Source organism: Jaculus jaculus, chromosome X (genome assembly GCF_020740685.1).
Source record: "Jaculus jaculus isolate mJacJac1 chromosome X, mJacJac1.mat.Y.cur, whole genome shotgun sequence".
NCBI lineage: Eukaryota > Metazoa > Chordata > Mammalia > Rodentia > Dipodidae > Jaculus > Jaculus jaculus.
Window position 1 is genome coordinate 57,354,006 of NC_059125.1, and position 19,295 is coordinate 57,373,300.

The following is a 19,295-nucleotide window of genomic DNA, read 5'->3' on the forward strand; positions in this document are numbered from 1 at the left end:
AAATGTAAATAACTACCCTCAAGGTTTAGTGCATTCACTGGAGATAGCACAGAAAAGATAGTTCATCTCTTCATGCCTTAGTTTCTCCAGCTTTAAAATTAGGATAGTATTGTAAGGATTATATAAATTCATGTATGTGAAAATGCAAAATGTCAAAAAGGAAGGGATTTTTTTTACCATTACTATCCTGAAATAATAAAGGCTAACACTAAATGAACTCCCATGTGAAAGACCACGTACTTTATATAAATTATATTATTCATTTCATTCTTACAATAGTAGTACAAATGACCAGCTATTGTTGTTATTCTAGTTTCACAGATAAGGTGTCATAGCAATGTGTCAATATGGTTGTGCTGTGATACCTAGATATTTGGTCAAAAGCCATTTAAAAAAATTAAGCATGTTTTATATTTGTGTGTGTATATGTATAGATGGGCATGCCACAGAGCACTTGTGGAGATCAGAGGACAACCTCTAGGTGTCTGGGTCCCACTTCGTCTGAGACAGGACCTCTTGTCACTGCAAAAAAAGATTCAGATACTCTTGAATCCACCTTCCAGTTCCATAGGCATACTGGGATCACAAGATGCACATGTCATTTTGCATTTAAATTGATGATGGAGCTGGGAAATTTAGCCCAGACAGACAGCCTTTGCAAGCAAGTGCCTGTAACCACTGAACCATCACTTCAGCCTCATTTTTTGTGAGTGTTATTCTGGGTATTTACATTTAGATAAGATTTTAATTAAAAAAAAATATTGTCTTTGTTGTGCTCAGAATTGAACCCGGAGCCTTGGCACTCACTCTACTTCAGAGTTAGACATGCACCATACCACAGAACTACATCTCAACCTGGGAGTTACTGGATGGACTTTGAACAGATGATTCTCCATAATGTGGGTAGCCCTTATACAATTAACTGAAAATGTTAGTAACCCCCTTGACGAAGAAATAATGCTGCTGAAAGACCACCTTTTGGTTCAAAGTAAAACTGTTACCAGGATCTCTAGCCTACTTAGCCTACCTGGTAGATTTTGAACTTAAATGCCCACAAATAAATGAACCAATTTTTTTTGAAAATATAAAACAGATAACTTTTATTCATAACCTTAATATAATACTTGAGAACCTTCAGAAAATGAATTAAACTTTATAAAATCAAAGTAAAATGTTATCTGTCTGCATAGTTAAAATCAAAGTAGACATCATTTCTTTTGTATTTATTTAAAGATACCATATTAAAAAGTAAATATTACATAAAGTTATACAAACAGAAATCCACCATGAACCGTGGACACATGATTAGAATAAATTTGATCTTGTGAAATATCAAGAAGAAATCATGAAGCCCTACCATGGAAGGAAGTTACCACAAAATGCTCATGTATTTGGTATTTTACAAGTACATTAAAACGTGCACATAAAGTTTTTGTATTGACATTTGAGCTAGATAATTAAAATAAATCTGTTAGGGCTACCAAAGAGGAAAATGTCTTGTGTGGAGTAGTTAGCAAGGTGTCTAGAGGAAGTAGGGTCAAGAGGAAGTTTCACACAGATGTATATAAATATAAACGGGGTGAGCAGGTGACGGAATTAGCCGAAGAATGTAATCCATGTAAAGAAAATCAACATTGAAGAAACATCACCTGATGGTGACTATATGAACCAATTTTTTAATACATTTTTCTCACTTTCCCTCCCTCTCACCCCAATATCCTCTCTCTAGAGAAGCCTGGCTAATAATGAAATGGAAATGTCAAAAGGTTATATCGTTTGCCCAAATTTTTACACCTGGTCAGTGGAGGATCCAAAAATTCTATCTCTAATATTGTTTATCCCATGGAACAAGTCTCTCAGTCATTCAGGTAACAAACCCCTTTAATTCTAGCTTAAAAATGTATGCCATTCTGTCCTCCAATTCAGCTCCACTGTCTGTAATTCTACAGCAGCTTCTCCATTCGGATCCACAATCCATCTTCACCCTATTTAATCCATTCTATATAAAGCCTACAAAAGTCATCTTCTCAAATAACAAACTAAGCCCCAGTTAGCACTTAAGCTGCCTCTATTGAATTAAGAATAAATAGTTGTGCAGTGTCCATGAATTCTCCCTACCCATGTAGTCACACCAAAGGTACTGCTGGTGAGCACACTGCTCCCTGGTGCCCACAAATACTTTCTACCTGCCTAGCCCCACCATATGGCTGGTGGTGAGCATCCTGCCCTTAGGACCCTTCCCACACTTGTACCTATGCCCAGGAATTTTCCACATTTGCCTAATAGCATCAGGACACTGCCACTGAGTGTTCTCCTCCTGCTCCTCCATGCCCTTCAATAGCTGCACCCACACCTGAGAATCTTCACTTCCTGCCTAGTCACACCACAGGGCTTCAGGAGAGTTTGACACTCTCTTACACCTGCCCATATGCCCGTGGATTCTCCCCACCTCTCCAGTGCTGCCACGTGGATGCCATGGAACTCCACTCTCTGGCACCCTCCTACACCCATGACTGTACATGGAAATCACTGCTGCCCACCTAGTTGTGCCAGATCATTGCTAGTGAGCCACCACTACACAGTATCCTACCTTACCTGTGCCTTACCAACTCATTCAGGTGTGCCACCCACTGCTGTTCCCCAGAGACTCTGCTACTCTGTTTGTCCCTTCCCCATTCATAGTGAGTGAAACAACATAATTACACTCTGTGAACCCCTACCACACTCCCAATGCTAACTACAGCAGCTTGTGCATCACCTTTGGGTACTCCTCCCCTGCTGCCTATGTTCACACTTTACTTGTGGGTCTAACCCCTCAACTCTACACACCTCTCATCTGACCTTTTACTACCTTATGTGAGCCCCAGCATTCTTGACAAATGGAAAATCTCCAGATGGGAAAGCCACAAGTCAAAACGAGTAATAGAAAAACAAGGCAAGATGTTCTCACCAAAAATGCACAATCCCTTAGGAAAGGCCTCCCATGAGAGCTACTCAGAGGAAATTCCAGACAAAGAATTCAAAAGCATGATTATGACAAATATATATAATAAACTTTAAAAATGACATGAATAAATGTCTGAATGAAATCCAAGAGAGCAAAAAGAACTGAAAGATCTCAATAGACATTTGATTGAATTCAAAGAAGACACAAACGCCTGAGTGAACTTCAAGAGAACAAAAACAAACAGCCAAGATATGAAAATAAAACTCAATAAAGAGACAGAAATGCTAAAGAAAAACAAATGGAAATGTAAAATGAAATAAGTCAAATAAAAACCTTCATGAAAAGCCTTCTGAATAGAATACACCGTGCAGAGGACCTAAAATTCGAGCTTAAAGAGTTTGGAGAGATGGCTCATTAGTTAAAGGTGCTTGCTTACAAAGCCTGTGGCAGATACATCTGGAGATATTGCAGTGGCAAGAGGCCTTAGTGTGCCCATTCTCCCTCTTCCTCTCTCTTTCTCTCCCATAAAATAAACAAATAAAAATATTTTTATAAACAAAAAGAGGGGCTGGAGATATGGCTCAGTAGTTAAGGCACTTGCCTGCCAAGCCTACATGGTGCCCATGTAAAGCCAGATGCATAATGTGGCATATGCATCTGGAGTTTGTTTGCAGAGCTGGAGGCCCTGGAGTGCCTATTATCTCTGTCTGTCTTTCTTTTCACTATCTCTTTCTGCTTGCAAATAAATTTTTAAAATATTTTAAAAGCAAGAAAAAATAAGGGCTTGATGACAAAATAGAGGAAATAGATCAAGTAACCAAAATCATTGAAAAGTTTATAAAACATATTAGCCAAACATGAGAAACATTTGAGATAACATGAAAAGGCCAAGTCTATGAATAGTCAGCACACAAAAAGGAGATCTTCAGGCTAAAGGACTAGATAATATTTTCAATAAAATTATAGAATAAAACTTCTTAATCCTGAGAAAAGTGATGCCCATCCAGTAATAAGAAGCATACATAATACCAAATAGATTTTACTAGAAAAGAAAATCCTCACTTTATATGGTAGTCAAAATATTAAATACACAGAAGAAATGATACCAAGAGCCACAAGAGAGAAACAGCAATTCACATACAAAGGCCGAGTGCTAAGAATAACATCAGATTTTTCAGTGGGAACTCTAAAAGGTAGAGAGTATTCCAAGCACTAAAAACCCACAGCTGGGCTGGAGAGATGGCTTAGCGGTTAAGCGCTCGCCTGTGAAGCCTAAGGACCCCGGTTCGAGGCTCGGTTCCCCAGGTCCCACGTTAGCCAGATACACAAGGAGGCGCATGCGTCTGGAGTTCGTTTGCAGAGGCTGGAAGCCCTGGCGCGCCCATTTTCTCTCTCTCCCTCTATCTGTCTTTCTCTCTGTCTCTGTCGCTCTCAAATAAATAAATAAAATATTTAAAAAAAAAACCCACAGCTGGGCTGCAAAGATAACTTTGTGGTTAAGGTGCTTGCCTACCAAGTCTAAGGACTCAGGTTCAGTTCCCCAGTACCCACATGAGCCAGATGTACATGGTGGTGCATACCCCTGGAGTTCATTTGCAGTGCCTATAGGCCCTGGCATGTCCATTCTCTCTCCCCCACTTTCTCCCTCTCTCAAATAAATAAAATATATTTTTTAAACCCACAGCTTGGGGCTGGAGAAATGGCTTAGCAGGAAACACTTGCCTACAAAGCCTAAGTAAACAGGTTTTACTTTCCAAGACCCACATAAGCCAGATATACAAGGTGGTGCACATGTCTGGAGTCTCATTGTAGTGGACAGAGGCCCTGGTGAAAGAGAAAAAAGAAACAACTGCCAAACCAAACTACTATACCCAGAAAAGTTATCTATCATAAAAGACAAAGAAGGGAAAAATTTCCATGCTAACCTAGACTGAAGAAATTTATGACCACTAAGATAACTCTACACAATATAGACAGAAGAAAAGGATAAACACATTCAACAAGTTAGAGGGCAAAACAAGACTCAGGGCTAGATTAGTTGTCAAGCAAATGAAAACCAAAGAAAACACAAAACACAACAAAATCAATCAACATGATAGGAATTAACTCATACTTTGAACATTAACTCCTCATTCAAAAGCCATAAACTACCAGACTGCATCAGAAAACAGGATCTGTTTTTGCTATCTTCAAGAAACTAACCTCCCACTCAAAGACAAACACAACCTAAGGGTGGACAAAAAGCATTCTATGAAAATGGAACAAAACAAAAGCAGCTGGTGCTATTCTAAAACTTTACAAAACAAACCTGACACCAACAAGAATTATATTACTGTATATATATGCACTGAACACAGGGACACTCAACTTCTTTAAACAAATGCTGTTAGACATAAAGTCACAGATTAACCCCAAGACAGTTATACACAGCAACTTCTGCATACCGCTCTTTCAAAAAGATAGGTTCACCAGACCAAAGAGAGACAGAGAGAGAGAGAGAGAGATAGAGAGAGAGATAAATATTGAGTTAAATGTCATAGAGCAAATAAATCGAACAGGTGTATACAGAGCATCCTACCTAAAAATGGTAGAATATGCATTCTTCTTAGCACTCTGTAGGACTTAACCTAAAATATTATGCATGATGCAAGTCTTATCAAATTAGGAAAATTGAAATAACTGCTTGCATTTTATCCAATCATAATGCAGTAAAGCTACAAATTAACAAGATGAAAACATAAAAACTCTTGGAGATTAAATAACACAATACTGAATAAGGACTGGGTCAACTGAAGAATTCAAGAAGGAAAATCAAAAGTTCCCAGAAGTGAATGAAAATGAGAACACAAGATGCCAAAGACTATAGGAAAATGATAGTTCTGAATGCTTAAATTAAAAAAAAAGAAAACAGAGAGAGACCTCCCAAATAAACAATTGAATGATGCACCTTATAACCTTATAAAAGCAATAGACCAACCTCCAAAACAATATGGGAAGAAATAATTAAAATCAGGGCAGAAATTAATGAAATGGAAACACAAAAAGAAAGAAGATGTTGTTTCTTTGAAAAGATAAACAAGATTGGCAAACATTTCAGCAAACTAACCAAAAGAGAGAGATGACTCAGTAAAAAACTTGGAGCAAAGGGGCTGGAGAGATGGCTTAGTTGTTAGGGCACTTGCCTGCAAAGCCTAGGGACCCAGGTTCAATTCCATAGTACCCACATAAGCCAGATGCACAAAGTCTTGAGTTCTTTTGCAGTGAATGGCTGGAGGCCATGGTGTCCCCATTCTCTCTCCCTGTCTGCCTCTCTCGCTATCTCTTTCTTAAATAAATAAAAATAAATAAATGTTTTTAATTAATGATGAAAAGGGAGATATTACAACAGATAACAACAAAGTTTAAATATGATATGGATATGCTTTACAATTTATACTTTACCAAACTGGATAATCTAAAAGTAATAGATGAATTTCCACATGCACAAGATTTTCTAAAACTAAAATGAGATGAGATCCATAATTTAACCAGGGGCTGGAGAGATTGCTCAGTGATTAAAGGCAATTACATGCTAAAGCACAAAGGCTCAGGTTCAATTCCCCAGTACCCATGTAAAGCCAAATGCACAAAGTGCTGCATGTGTCTGGAGTTCATTTGCACTGTCAAGAGACCCTTGCATCCCACTTCCTCTCTTTCATATCTCTCCCTCTCCTTACAAATATCTAAATAAAAATATATTTCAAAAAAATTAAACAGATCTATAGCAATGAGATTAAAACCATAATAAAAATCTCTCAACTGAAAAAGAAAAAAGCCCAGGTCCATATGCATTCACAGCAGACCTCTACCAGACATTCAAGGAAGAAATAAAGCCAATACTATCCCAAGTATTTCATAAAATACAAATTTTCTATTTGGACTAGAAATACTTCCAAGCTCTATGAAGCCAGTATTACACTGATACATAAATCAGATAAAAACACAACAAAAAAGAAAACTATAGACCCTTATCCTTGAACATAGATGCATAAATTCTCAACGAAATACTTGCAAACTGAATTCAAGAGCACATAAGGAAAATATATATAACCATCAAGTGGGCTTCATTCCAGAGATGTAAGGATGGTTCAACATACACAAATCAATAACTGCAATGTATCACATGAATAGACTTAAGGCTCCATGACAGAAATCATATAATCATCTCAATTGATGTAAAAGGGACTGGTAGTTTGAATAGATGGCTCCCAATATATTCATGTTTTTTATTAGTTTGTAGTTCGCATCTGCAGCCACCTGGCAGTGTCACTGGGCAGATCTTAAAGTGTGGTGGTGGGTTTCAGATTTCAATCTAAAGATATGCAAAGTGTGCCTAGCTGGAGTTCTTAAAGTGTGTTGTGCTGTGTGGCTTTTGGCTTGTGGCTTGTGAGTCTCTCTGCTGGGACCTGTGAAGACAGGCCAGCTTCTTCTTCCATTTATGGAACTTCCCCTGGAACTGTAAGCCTCAATAAATATCCCATCCTCCATGACCGTGCCTGGTCTGGAAGTTCATCTCGGCAAACCTGAAGTTGTCTGCTACAGGGACTTTTGATAAAATCCATATCCTTTCATTATAAAAGTTCTGAAAAATCTAGGGATGGAAGGAATATATCTGAGCTTAATGACAGCTATATATGACAAAGATTTAACCAATATTATAACAAATTGAGAAAAAAAAACTCAAAGCATTCCCACTAATATCAGCAATAAGGCAAAGGTGTCTACTTTTTTCATTCCTATTCAATATAGTACTTAAAGAGCAATAAGACAAGAGACAAAAAGTAAAGGGAAACAAGTAGGAAAGGATGGAGTTAAAGTATACTTATTTGTAGATGATATGTTTCTATTCATAAGGGACTCTAAAGACTCTACTAAGTAGCAGGACACAAAATTAACATACAAAGATCAGGAGCTTTCTTATATTGAATGGCAAACATGCAGAAAGAAATCAGATGAACAAATCAATAAGCAATAGCCTCAAAAAATCAAATACCTTGGAATGAACCTAATCAAGGAAATGAACAATCTCTACAATGAAAAGTTTAAAATACTAAAGAAAGAAATTGGAGTTGACACTAGAAGATGGGAAGACTTTGCATGCCCATGAATTGGAAAAAATCAATATTGTGAAAATGGCAAAATAAAAATAATCAACAAATTCTATGCAATCCAAGAAAAATTCCAGTACCATTTTTTACAGAAATAGAAGAAATGATCCTAAAATTCATATAGAAGTATAAAAGACCCTAGGTAACCAAATCAATCTTTAAGCAAAAAATAAATACTGCTGGAGGGGCTGGAGAGATGGCTCAAGTGATTTAAGGCACTTGCTTGCAAACCCTGAAGATCGAGGTTCAATACCCTAGTACCCACATAAAGCCAGATGCACAAGTTAATTTCAAGTTATACTTCAGAGCCAAATAGATATTTAGACCAATGAAATACAAAAGAGGACTCTGATAACAACCCATGAAATGACAGCTACCTGATTTTTGACAAAGATATTAAAAATACAGCCAGGTGTGGTTGCCTTTAATCCCAGCACTTGGGAGGTAGAGGTAGGAGGATCACGGGGAGTTCAAGGCCACCCTGAGACTACATAGTGAATTCCAGGTCAGCCAAAGCTAGAGTGAGACCCTGCCTCAAAAAACAAAAACAAACAAACAAAAAAGAAACATGTTGGAGAATAGCATCTTCAACAAATGGTGCTTGGTAAACTGGATATCCATATGTACCCTTCACAAAAGTTAGCTCCAAATGAATCAGAGACCTTAATATAAGTTCCAAAACTATGAATATGCTAAAGGAAAAAAAGTAGGTAGCACACCACAAGCTAAAGGTGTAGGTAGAGATTTTCTGAATAGCACTCCAGTCACCTAGGAAATAAGGTCAACAATTCATCAATGGGCCCATATGAAATTACAAAACATTTTACAGCATAGGAAATGGTTAACTGAGTGAAGAGGTAGCCAATAGAATGGGAGAAAATCTTTTCCAGCTACACATCTGACAGAGGATTAATATCTAGAATATACAAAGAACTCAAACCCAGAAAATGAACAACCAAATTAAAAAAATTGAGTATGAAATCGAGCAGAATTCTCAAAAGAAGAAATACAAATGAGTAATAAGCATCTAAAAATTGCTCATCAGCCTTAGCCCTCATAGAAATGCAAATTAAAATTGCTAATTGCTAACATACCATATCATTCTGGTCAGAATGTCTGGTACCAAAACGTACAAATAACTACAAATGCTGGTGAAGATATGGGGAGAGAGAGAGAGAGAGAAAGAGAGGCAGAGAGGGAGAGACAGACAGAGAGAACAGGTGCACCACGGCCTCCAGCTGCTGCAAATGAACTGCAGATGCATGCACCACCTTGTGCATCTACTTTCATGGGTCCTGGGGATTCAAACCTGAGTCCTTTGGCTTTGTAGGCAAGTGCCTTAATCACTAAGCCATCTCTCCAGCCCAGGGGCCCTTCCTTTCTGCTGGTGGAAATGTAAGCTGCTGTAGCTATTGTGTGGAGTTTTCTCAAATAGTTAAGAATAGAACTACTAAATTACCCAGCTATACTACTCCTAGGCATGTACCCTAAGGACTCTACACTCTACTTCAGACACCTTTGCTTAGACATGCTTATTGCTGCTCTATTCATAATAGGTAAGAAATGGAACCAGTCTAGATGCCTGTGGTGGTTTGATTCAGGTGTTTTAAATGCTAGATTCCCAGCTGATGGATATTTGGGAACTAATGCCTCTTGGAGGCAGTGGACTGTTGGGGGTGGGCTTCTGGGTATTATAGCCTTGCCAGTGTTTGGCACACTCTCCTGTTGTTGTTGTCCATCTGATGTTGGCCAGGAGGTGATGTCCACCCTCTGCTCATACCATCGTTTCCCCCTCCCATCATGGAGTTTCTCCTTGAGTCTGTAAGCCAAAATAAACCTTTTTTTTTTTTTTTTTTAACCAAAGCTGCTCTTGGTAGGGTGATTTCTGCCAGCAATGCGAACCTGACTACAACAATGCCCATCAGCTAATGAGTGGATTATGAAAATGTGGTACACATACACAATAGAGATATATTCAGCCGTAAATAAAAATAAAATTGTGCGGGCACTGGTGACACATGCCTTTAATTCCAGAACTTGTAAGGCAGAGATAGGAGGATGGCTGTGAGCTTGAGGCCAACCTGAGACAACACAGTGAATTCCAGGTCAGCCTGGACTAGAGTGAGACCCTAGCTAGAATAACCAAAAAATATATATAGAAAAATAAGATTATGAAATTTGCAGAAAAATGGATGGAATTGGAAAAGATCATACTGAGTGAGGCAATCCAGACTCAGAAATACAAATGTTGCATGTTCTCTCTCTTATGCAGTTCCTACCTTTGAATTTCTAAATTACTAGGTATAAGCCAGAGTGTCTGTAGATGCCAGGAAGCTACGAAATGTGGGGGGTGAAGCTATGCAAAGTTATAGTAGAACTCATGGGACATAAAAGTACAGGGTGTAATAATGGGAAGGAATGGATTAAGTATAGATTGAAATGGGGGGATGAGATAGGGATGGGATGGAGGGAAAATGAGCCACAACTAAAAACATATGAATAAGCCATTTGAAGTCCTATTACGTGGTATGCCAGCTTAAAATGTAATTTAAAAAAAAAAGTATTAGTGGCTGGAGAAATGGCTTATCCTAAGGACCCAGGTTTTATTCCCCATACTCCCATAAGACAGATGCACAAGGTGGTACAATGCATATGGAGTTCCTTTGCAGTGGCTAGAGGTCCTGATGCACCCATTCTCTCTCCTCTATCTGCCTCTCTCTCTCTCTTTCTCTCTCATAAATAAATAAATAAGGGATAAATATTTTAAATGTATTTAAGCAAAAGTTACCTGCATATGTTAATAAAGCTTTTCCAGAAGACATAGGATAGCAATTGAAAATCCCAGTGCTAGGGATGAGATACCTCCCAGTGAGTTTTTAGATAGGGAGGGAAACCACAACAGTTCCTAAAACAATATTACTATTACTCTTGGATGCATATCAAAAGTAGATGGTAAGTCACTATTGCTAGATACCACATGCTTTGGTTGAAGGATATAAAGAATCCAACCTAGCACTGAATTGGAAGCTTTTTTCCTACCAGCTTTTTTTTTTTTCTTTTTTCTTTTTCAAGGTAAGGTCTCATCTAGCTCAGGCTGACCTGGAAATAACTCTGTAGTTTCAGGATGGCCTTGAATTCAAACTCATGGCAATCCTCCTACCTCTGCCTCCTGAGTGCTGGGATTAAAGGAGTGTGCCACCAAGCCCAGCAGCTATCTTTTTTTTTTTTTTGAATAAGAATTTGCTACACATGTAGCTATGACAGGAAAGTTATCAACACTTCTCTCCAGCTGGGGGCCTGGCATACTTTTATAAAAAACTATGAAGCAAGATGAGTATTCTGGTGCAATAATGGCAGGAAAGTTACAGTAGTAACCAATTGCTGTCCAATAACATTTGAGTCCCACTTCACAGGAGGCAAATTATGCCTGATATTGAAATTATGCCTGATCTGAAGTCTGTGACTAGGGATGCACTATGGGGGAAACCCAATACTGCGGTTATGCTAATTGGATAGCAGTTCAAACTGCCTTTGGAATATTTATGTTTGTTCCCATAGACTGGTATTTCTCACAGCCGTATCACAAAAAATTCTTTGCCCAAAGATTTGAGGTACATGCAAAGAGGCATAGATGGCAAAGTTACCAAGATTAAGCAACCATGATGTGCCAGCCCTAACATCTAAACTACACCCTCCAAGGCTCAAAGAACCTTGTAGTAGAGGGGATGGAAAGAATTTAAGAGCAGAAGGATTGGAAGTGGGTCTAAAGAATATTGTCTTCTGAATACAACAGGTCTTCTACAGTCATGAACACACATAAGATGTGGTTTCCTGCACATGATTGAGCCTGTTAACATTTCACCATAGATAAGGGAAGGGTCCATGATACCCCACATCCTCCAGAGTAAATAGTGGAAACAGATTATTGCTGAGATAAGGGGAGCCAAATCTTTAGTGGTGTAGCCACTGGAGGAATGCACATTGTACTGTAAATAACCTCGCACCAATGATTATGCAAGTGACCCTAATTTAAGCCAATGTATCAAAAAATAAAAAGTTAAACAAGGCATGAAGGTAAGATAGGGACCTAATGGTAAGAAGGGTTGCAGTGGGAAGGGAAGAGGGAGGAGTGAGGGTAATGGGGGAAATAGGAACAGAATGCATTGTGAAGATGTATGAAAGAGTCAAAATATTAAAAAAAAAAACAATAATGGATTTTCTATGCCCAATATTGTCATGTACACTCTGTGAACATATGAACTCTGCATAATAACACTATGAGTAAGTACCAAAACACAGAAAGAGCATATAATATGTTGAAGATCACATAGCAAAGAATGATGAAGTCAGAATCTGAACCCTGGCAATCTGGTTCTAGAACCCATACTATTGGCCAGTAAACCACATTGTCTTTGAGTATAGCCAATACACAAGTTCTCTGGGCTTATACAGTACTATGTGAGATAGCCAACTTGACCTTATTTTTGCTAGAGTATTTTATATTCTATATTATAAGCACATACTTGTGCTTCAGTCATTAGAGAGGAATTAAGATATTTTATAGTCTAGGCATTTTATATTTTATAGTATTAAAATACCTTTGTACTTCATTTTGTAGGGAGGAATCTGCACATATAACTTGGAAGCAGCTCAGCAATACCAACTGTTCATAGTTTCTTTCTTTGAGTTAATCTTTAGTTTAGATGTCATCCAAACAGGAGGATCAGAAGGAAAATAGGACTCTGGGGCCCTGCCGTATGCAAACCCTCTCCTGTTACATAGAGACTATAATGAGGGAAAGCAGAACCCTCCTCTGCTACAGAACACTCAAAAGATTAATGGCAGTTCCTATCTCTTGGTAAAATGACTAGATAATAAGAGCATGGAAGAGAAGTAAAGTTACTTTTTATCAAATTGCCTTCTTTACTTTTTTTTTTCTTTTTTCCTCTCTTGTTTTCTTTTCCTTTCTTTCTTTCTTTCTTTCTTTCTTTCTTTCTTTCTTTCTTTCTTTCTTTCTTTCTTTCTTTCTTTCTTTTTTTTTGAAGCAGGGTCTCACTCTGTAGCCCAGTAGGCCATACTGGAACTCACTATGAAGACAGACTGTTCATGAAGTAGCAATAATTCTCTTGCCTCAGCCTCCCTAGTACTGGTATTATAGCTTGAGCCATCACATTCAGCTCCTTGTTTATTCTGTGAATTATTTACCCTGCACAGGAATTAACATTTGAGATAAATATACAATTTTTGTCATGTATGTATTACATGGAAAAGGAAACATACTGAATTATTGAGTTATTAATTACTGACATAAATTTATTTCTCAGATTAACTTAAAAGGACCTTGGAAAAGTTAACATATCAGTGATGCTCTACAAATGAAGTTCTTTCTGAGCCAGGTGAGAACTCTCAGAGAAATGTAAAAATAATAACAAAGACTTATTTTTCATCTGAGTAGTATTTGATTGTAGAGAACTTGCATCTGAGACTTGTGCTTTTGATACAATGTCACTGACACCAAGGTAAAGGGATGAAAGCAAGATTTTACCTGCTGCATTGCCAACACCTAGAAGTTTATGAGTGACCAATAAATATATTGGATAGATCAGTGAATGTGAAAGGATGAGTTGGTGGGTAGGTGGATGGATGGATGGATTTATGCATGGGTGAGCAGGTCAGTGTTTGGGTGGAAGGTGGATATTAGAATAAGGTGTGGATGGCTCTTGGGCAGGTAGCTTGTGGAAAAAGTAAGAGGTTTTGCAATCAAATAGATGTGTATTTGACATCTAGTTAACAACCTTTCTTGAACACTGAGCAAGATGTTTAACCTGTCTATCCTTGCTTCCAAACTAGACTAAACTGTCAGATGAAAGTATATTTTCCAGGTTTCTTCCCTGGTATATTTATGAAGTCTCAAAAAATACTGTGGAGATGGCTTAGCAGTTAAGGCACATCTCTGCAAAGCCTCAGGACTCAGGTTCGAGTTTCCAGGTCCCACATGAACCATATGCACATGGTGGCACATGCTTCTGGAATTCATTTTCAGTGTCTAGAGGCACTGGCGTGCCCATTCTCACTCACTCACTATCTCTCTCTCCCTCTCGCTGTCTCTAATAAATAAATAAAAATAAATCTTTTAAAAAAGCTGGGCATGTTGGCACATGCCTTTTAAAAAATAAAAAGAATACTTAGTATATGTCCCATGGATATTTATTGCATGAATTTATAAACTAACAGACGTACATTGTTAGACCTACTTTGTAAGAGCTAGTGTGAGGCTTATTGATATAGCATTCAGTATAACTGGATCATAACTGGTAAGCTTCCCTTCCTTTGGCCTTGGTAAGTTATTTTACTAAAGAAGGCACTGTGAACTTGGAATTAAGTTCTATAGATTAATTTTCTAGTTACTAAATTAAACTATGGTCTTGAGTAAAGTACTTGTCCTTGATGAGACTCAGTGTTCATGATCTATAAAAAGTAATATGTGAGCATGCTATATGTCAACTATGGAGAAGACATGGTAGGCAAAACTGCTTTTCCAAAATTTTAAGCAGCAACAATAAACCTTAAGCAACAATTCAACATGTAAAGTAAATGGAGGGCTGGGAGGATTGCTTAGTGGTTAAGGCACTTGACTGAAAAGCCTAAGGACCCAGGTTCAATTCCCCAGTACCCATATAAGCCAGGTGAACAAGGTGGCATATGTGTCTGGAGTTCATTTACAGTGACTAGAGTCCCTAGTGTGTCCATTCTCCCTCTCTCTCTCTCTCTCTTTCTGTCTTTCTCCAATAAATAAATAAATAAATAAAATCTTTTAAAATAAATCGATGAGATAAGAGATCCATACTCCTATCTGTTTCCCCCTCCCATAGCAACTCTGTGTCCTTATGGTAGGACTCTGCAAAGCTTTTCTATAAATGGGCCAACTAGTGAACATTTTATGGAGTGTGGACCATATGATCTCTGCCATAATTACTTAAATATGCTTAAGTAGTTACAGATAATAAGTGAATGGATGGGTAGGGTTGTGATTCAATAAAAGTTTACAGACCCTGAAATGTGGCTTTCATATAATTTCACATACTTATCTTACCAAATAGCCTTGTTTTGATTTTTCCCCAACCATTTAAAAATATTAAAAAAAGCCATTCTTACCATGTAAGCTCAATGTGGCTAGCATGCTGTAGTTTGCTGACCTCTGATCTGAATGTTTTGAAAAAAAATTATACCCAAGGTCACTTCACTTAAACATTATAGCCGAAGCAGTCTAGAAGTAACATGAGCACTACAGAAAGTAAAGCCTGAAACTATAGTAGTGCCCTGTAAGTTCTGGAGTTAGATGTAAAAAATGTTTGGGTCTGATCTAGTGTATTATCTCAAAAAGAGAAGGTCAAGTTCTGCTCCTATTTGTCACTTTCTCAGGCTACACACCATTTTTTAAAAGAATCAATACACTGTATTTCTCTAACACCACACTCTGGTGAGTGGTTTTGTACCAAAAATTAAATGAGGTCACACTGAATGTTTACACATGGGGGACAGAGAACGGAAGAGAAAGAGAATGAATCACAAAAAAAATTAAATCACAGCAAAATCCTGGATATCTTTAGCATCTATTCCATTTTCACTTTAATAAACTTTGTTTGGGAATTCCTAAGTTAAGGAGAACAGAAAAAAGAGTGGGTAGGGAAGAATACAATGGGAAAGGGAGAAGCTAAACGGAAAGAAAGCATTAGAGCATCCCACACAGAGCTCTCCTTGCTGGACCAGTAGGACTCTGCATAGAGGCAAGGTTCACTGGAGTACTGCCCACAGATAGCACAAGTCGTTGCAGCTGCCAAAGGGAAGGGTGGAGGAAGGAATTAGAGGGATACCAGTGGGAGTCACAAGGGAAAGGAAATATACTTAATCAAGAGGACCAGAAGAACGGGGGAAGAAAGGATAAAATCATGACAATGAGTTTGTATACTGAGAGAAAGAGACTATGCTGAAGAGTACTTAAACTGAAAAAACAAATGTTCTAGAATTCAATTTTGTGTAATATTTTCTTTATTTATGAGAAGAAAGAGCTAAAGAGAAAGAAAATATTATGGGCTTGCAAGGGCCTCTTGCCACTGCAAACTCCAGACGCATGTGTCACTTTATGCATGTGGCAATGTTTGGATACTGAGGAATTGAACCCTGGCCAGCAGGCTTTGCAGAAAGTACCTTTAACCACCGGGACATCTCTGCAACCCAGCTTCAGCATTTTTAAAAAGAAAAATGTTCCCCCTCTCCAACCCTTCACTAAACTTAGTTCCTTTTTTTGTGTTTCCCATTAATACTCTGCTATGAGGTTATAGTTTCCTTTTGATACACACTGACATTGAAAGAAAAATAGTCCAAAGGTCGAAAGGTAGATTGTTCACCTAAACAGCCTAGAATTCCTGTACTCTTCTTGTTCCAAAGATCATTTCAAAATTCTTAGTAGTTCATTATCTAGTCTCAGAACCTCAACTATCACAATGCCTCCCAATCCCTTCTGAGTCCAACATCTAGACTATCAACTCCCTATTGGATATCTACAAACTGTCCAAACAGCAGACTCACAAACATTACCTAAAACTGTGATGGTCATCTCCTTTTTCTGCCCCTTCTACGAATGCTACTCATTGCTCCATTTGCATTCCTTATCTCAGTGAAGGATTTCACCATCCATTTGGTTTTGCAAGAAGACACTGGCATTGGAAGCATCAAAATAAAAGACAGATTGACAGGGGAAAGGAGAAAGTGGGGGGGGGGAGGTGACCATGGTTTATTGTCTGTAATTATGGATGTTGTCAATAAAAAATTCTAAAATAAAATTAAGGTCTTGGGGCTGGAGTGATGGCTTAGTGGTTAAGGCACTGGCCTGCAAAGCCCAAGGACCCAGGTTTGCTTCCCTAGTACACATGTATACCAGATGCACAAGTTGGCACATGCATTTGGAGTTTGTTTGCAGTGGCCGAAGGCCCTGGTGTGCCCATTCTCTCTCTCTCTCAAATAAATAATTCTTTATTTTTTGTTTATTTTTATTTATTTATTTGAGAGCGACAGAGAGAAAGAGGCAGAGAGAGAATGGGTGTGCCAGGGCCTCCACTATTGCAAATGAACTCCAGACATGTGCATCTGGCTAACGTGGGTCCTGGGGAATCGAGTTTTGAACCGGGTTCACAGGCAAGTACTTAACTGCCAAGACATCTCTCCAGCCTCCAAATAAATAACTTTTTAAGGTCCAAAATTTAAAAAAATAAATAAAAACCAAAAAATAAATAACTACCCACAGTAAAATCTGTATAAGATAAGGTACTATAGCCCAACTCATGGATAATAGTGAGAATGAAAGAAGTTTGGTAATTGACAAGAATTTCAGGGCTGAAAACTATAAAAGTCAGCCCCTCAGCCTCACACTTGTGACTGAGAATATGAAGAATGCATTTTCCATTCTAAGCATATTCCTTATTCCAGTACAAACTAGCATTGCAGGTAGAAACTATGAATAACTATCAGAACATTGATCATTCCATCTGAACTTACAGTTTAACATCCTCGATCTACTGAGATTGTAATTTCTATAAAATTTTGAACAATGTTTTATGTTCAAGAACTGTGAGTTATATGGCACCACTTGGAGTAATTTACAAATGACAAGTGTTCTAAAAGGAAATCTCAGTTAGAGAACATACCGTCTGTATTCCATGTGTCTTTCAAATGAAAGAACAAGGTGCAAAGACCTTTTAACTAGCCATATTATAAATTGGTGGCTTACACAAAACTCCCTGTGTTCATAAGCCTTAATAGTTAACTTTTATGCAACATTTAATTCCAGAAATCTTAGAATTTTAGGCCTGAAAAAATGTTGATATTCATTAATAAGTCACTTGAAGGTGAGAAATCTGAGGCCCAAAGGATTCCCATGAAGCAGCTAACAGCAGGGTAAAGACCAAAGCTTTCTCCCTGCCCCAGCTTAAGTAAGAGTTTATGATTTCTATTTCTTGAATTCTGGCAAGTTGCTAAGTAAATGCTTTCATTATATAATATTCACCACTTCAGTCCCCTAAAATATTACATGAATTTTGTCTCCCCAATCTTTAACTGCATAGTCTTCACAAGATGTCTGCCATTCCCTTCTCTCTAACATAAAATTAGCAAAAGTTCATATTCTCCATTAATTTTAATCTGTTGTCAATGTATTACTCTGAGCCCCCATAAGCTATAATATATTTGAAAGTGGGGAGAACTCTCACCCAGACCCAGCTGCTACAAATGCCAGGACTTGCATGAGGGTTTTTTCAGGCAGATTTTATAACATTTGTTCCTACTAAAGGTGGGGTTTTTTTGTAATATGACTTTATTTCTGTCTGCCTCTCTCAGCACCATCTATACATATGATTTTGTGGATCATTGGACAAGGACAGTGACAGTGTCAGGAGACTCAGATTTGCCTTTGAAGAGTGTGTAGAAGGAGTGCACCTTCTCAATGTCTCAGGTGTCCTGGTTGGACCACAAGCATTCTATGATCTCTAAGTGTTCTAACCTTTACTGATTTTGCAAACATCTGAATTAGCCTAATGGGTTCCCAGGAAAGAAGTAAGTTCTGGGGAAAAGGGTCTCTTGAAGTCCTTGGGCACATAGACTAGGTGCTTTAAAAACTACTTAAACAGACAACTGGAGGAAGTAAAAAAGGCAGCTCTCTTTTCCACACCAGATTCCCTTCTCACTTTTAGAATTGGAGCAAAATAGGAGTTAAATATCAAATTTTGTCCAATGGCTTTTTTTTTTTTGCTTTAATTGCAGATTGTGGGTAGCAGTGAAGAAGTGTGTGCTGACATTGCCATAAGTGCCTCCTGCTCCAACCCAACTGTCCTCCAGTACCCCCTTGTCCGTGCTTCCGCACTGAAGATAAAGTCATTGTAGCTTTCCATTCCCCAGAACCCCTTGACCAGGCTTGGGATACTCATGGCTGATTCAGAAGCATCAAAATGCAGGCACCACTTCCTTTCTGCAAAGGGAAGTCATTTCAAGGTCTCCAGGTAGAGAAGAAAGCACCATGGCATGAAATGAACTGTTTTAGAGAATGATACTGAACACAAACACACACACAAAAGCACACACTTCTTGGATGGGAGAGGGGTCCTGTTTGCTGAATGTATCTAAGACTCATTACTCATTGGGGTTTCACC

At 38.2% G+C, this 19,295-nt stretch overlaps 1 protein-coding gene across 4 annotated transcripts in view; it reads right to left on the minus strand.

The window, feature by feature from the left end:
• Nucleotides 1-19,295, minus strand: part of Arhgef9 (Cdc42 guanine nucleotide exchange factor 9) — a 162,223-nt gene that overhangs the window by 142,157 nt on the left and 771 nt on the right. The window lies entirely within an intron of this gene.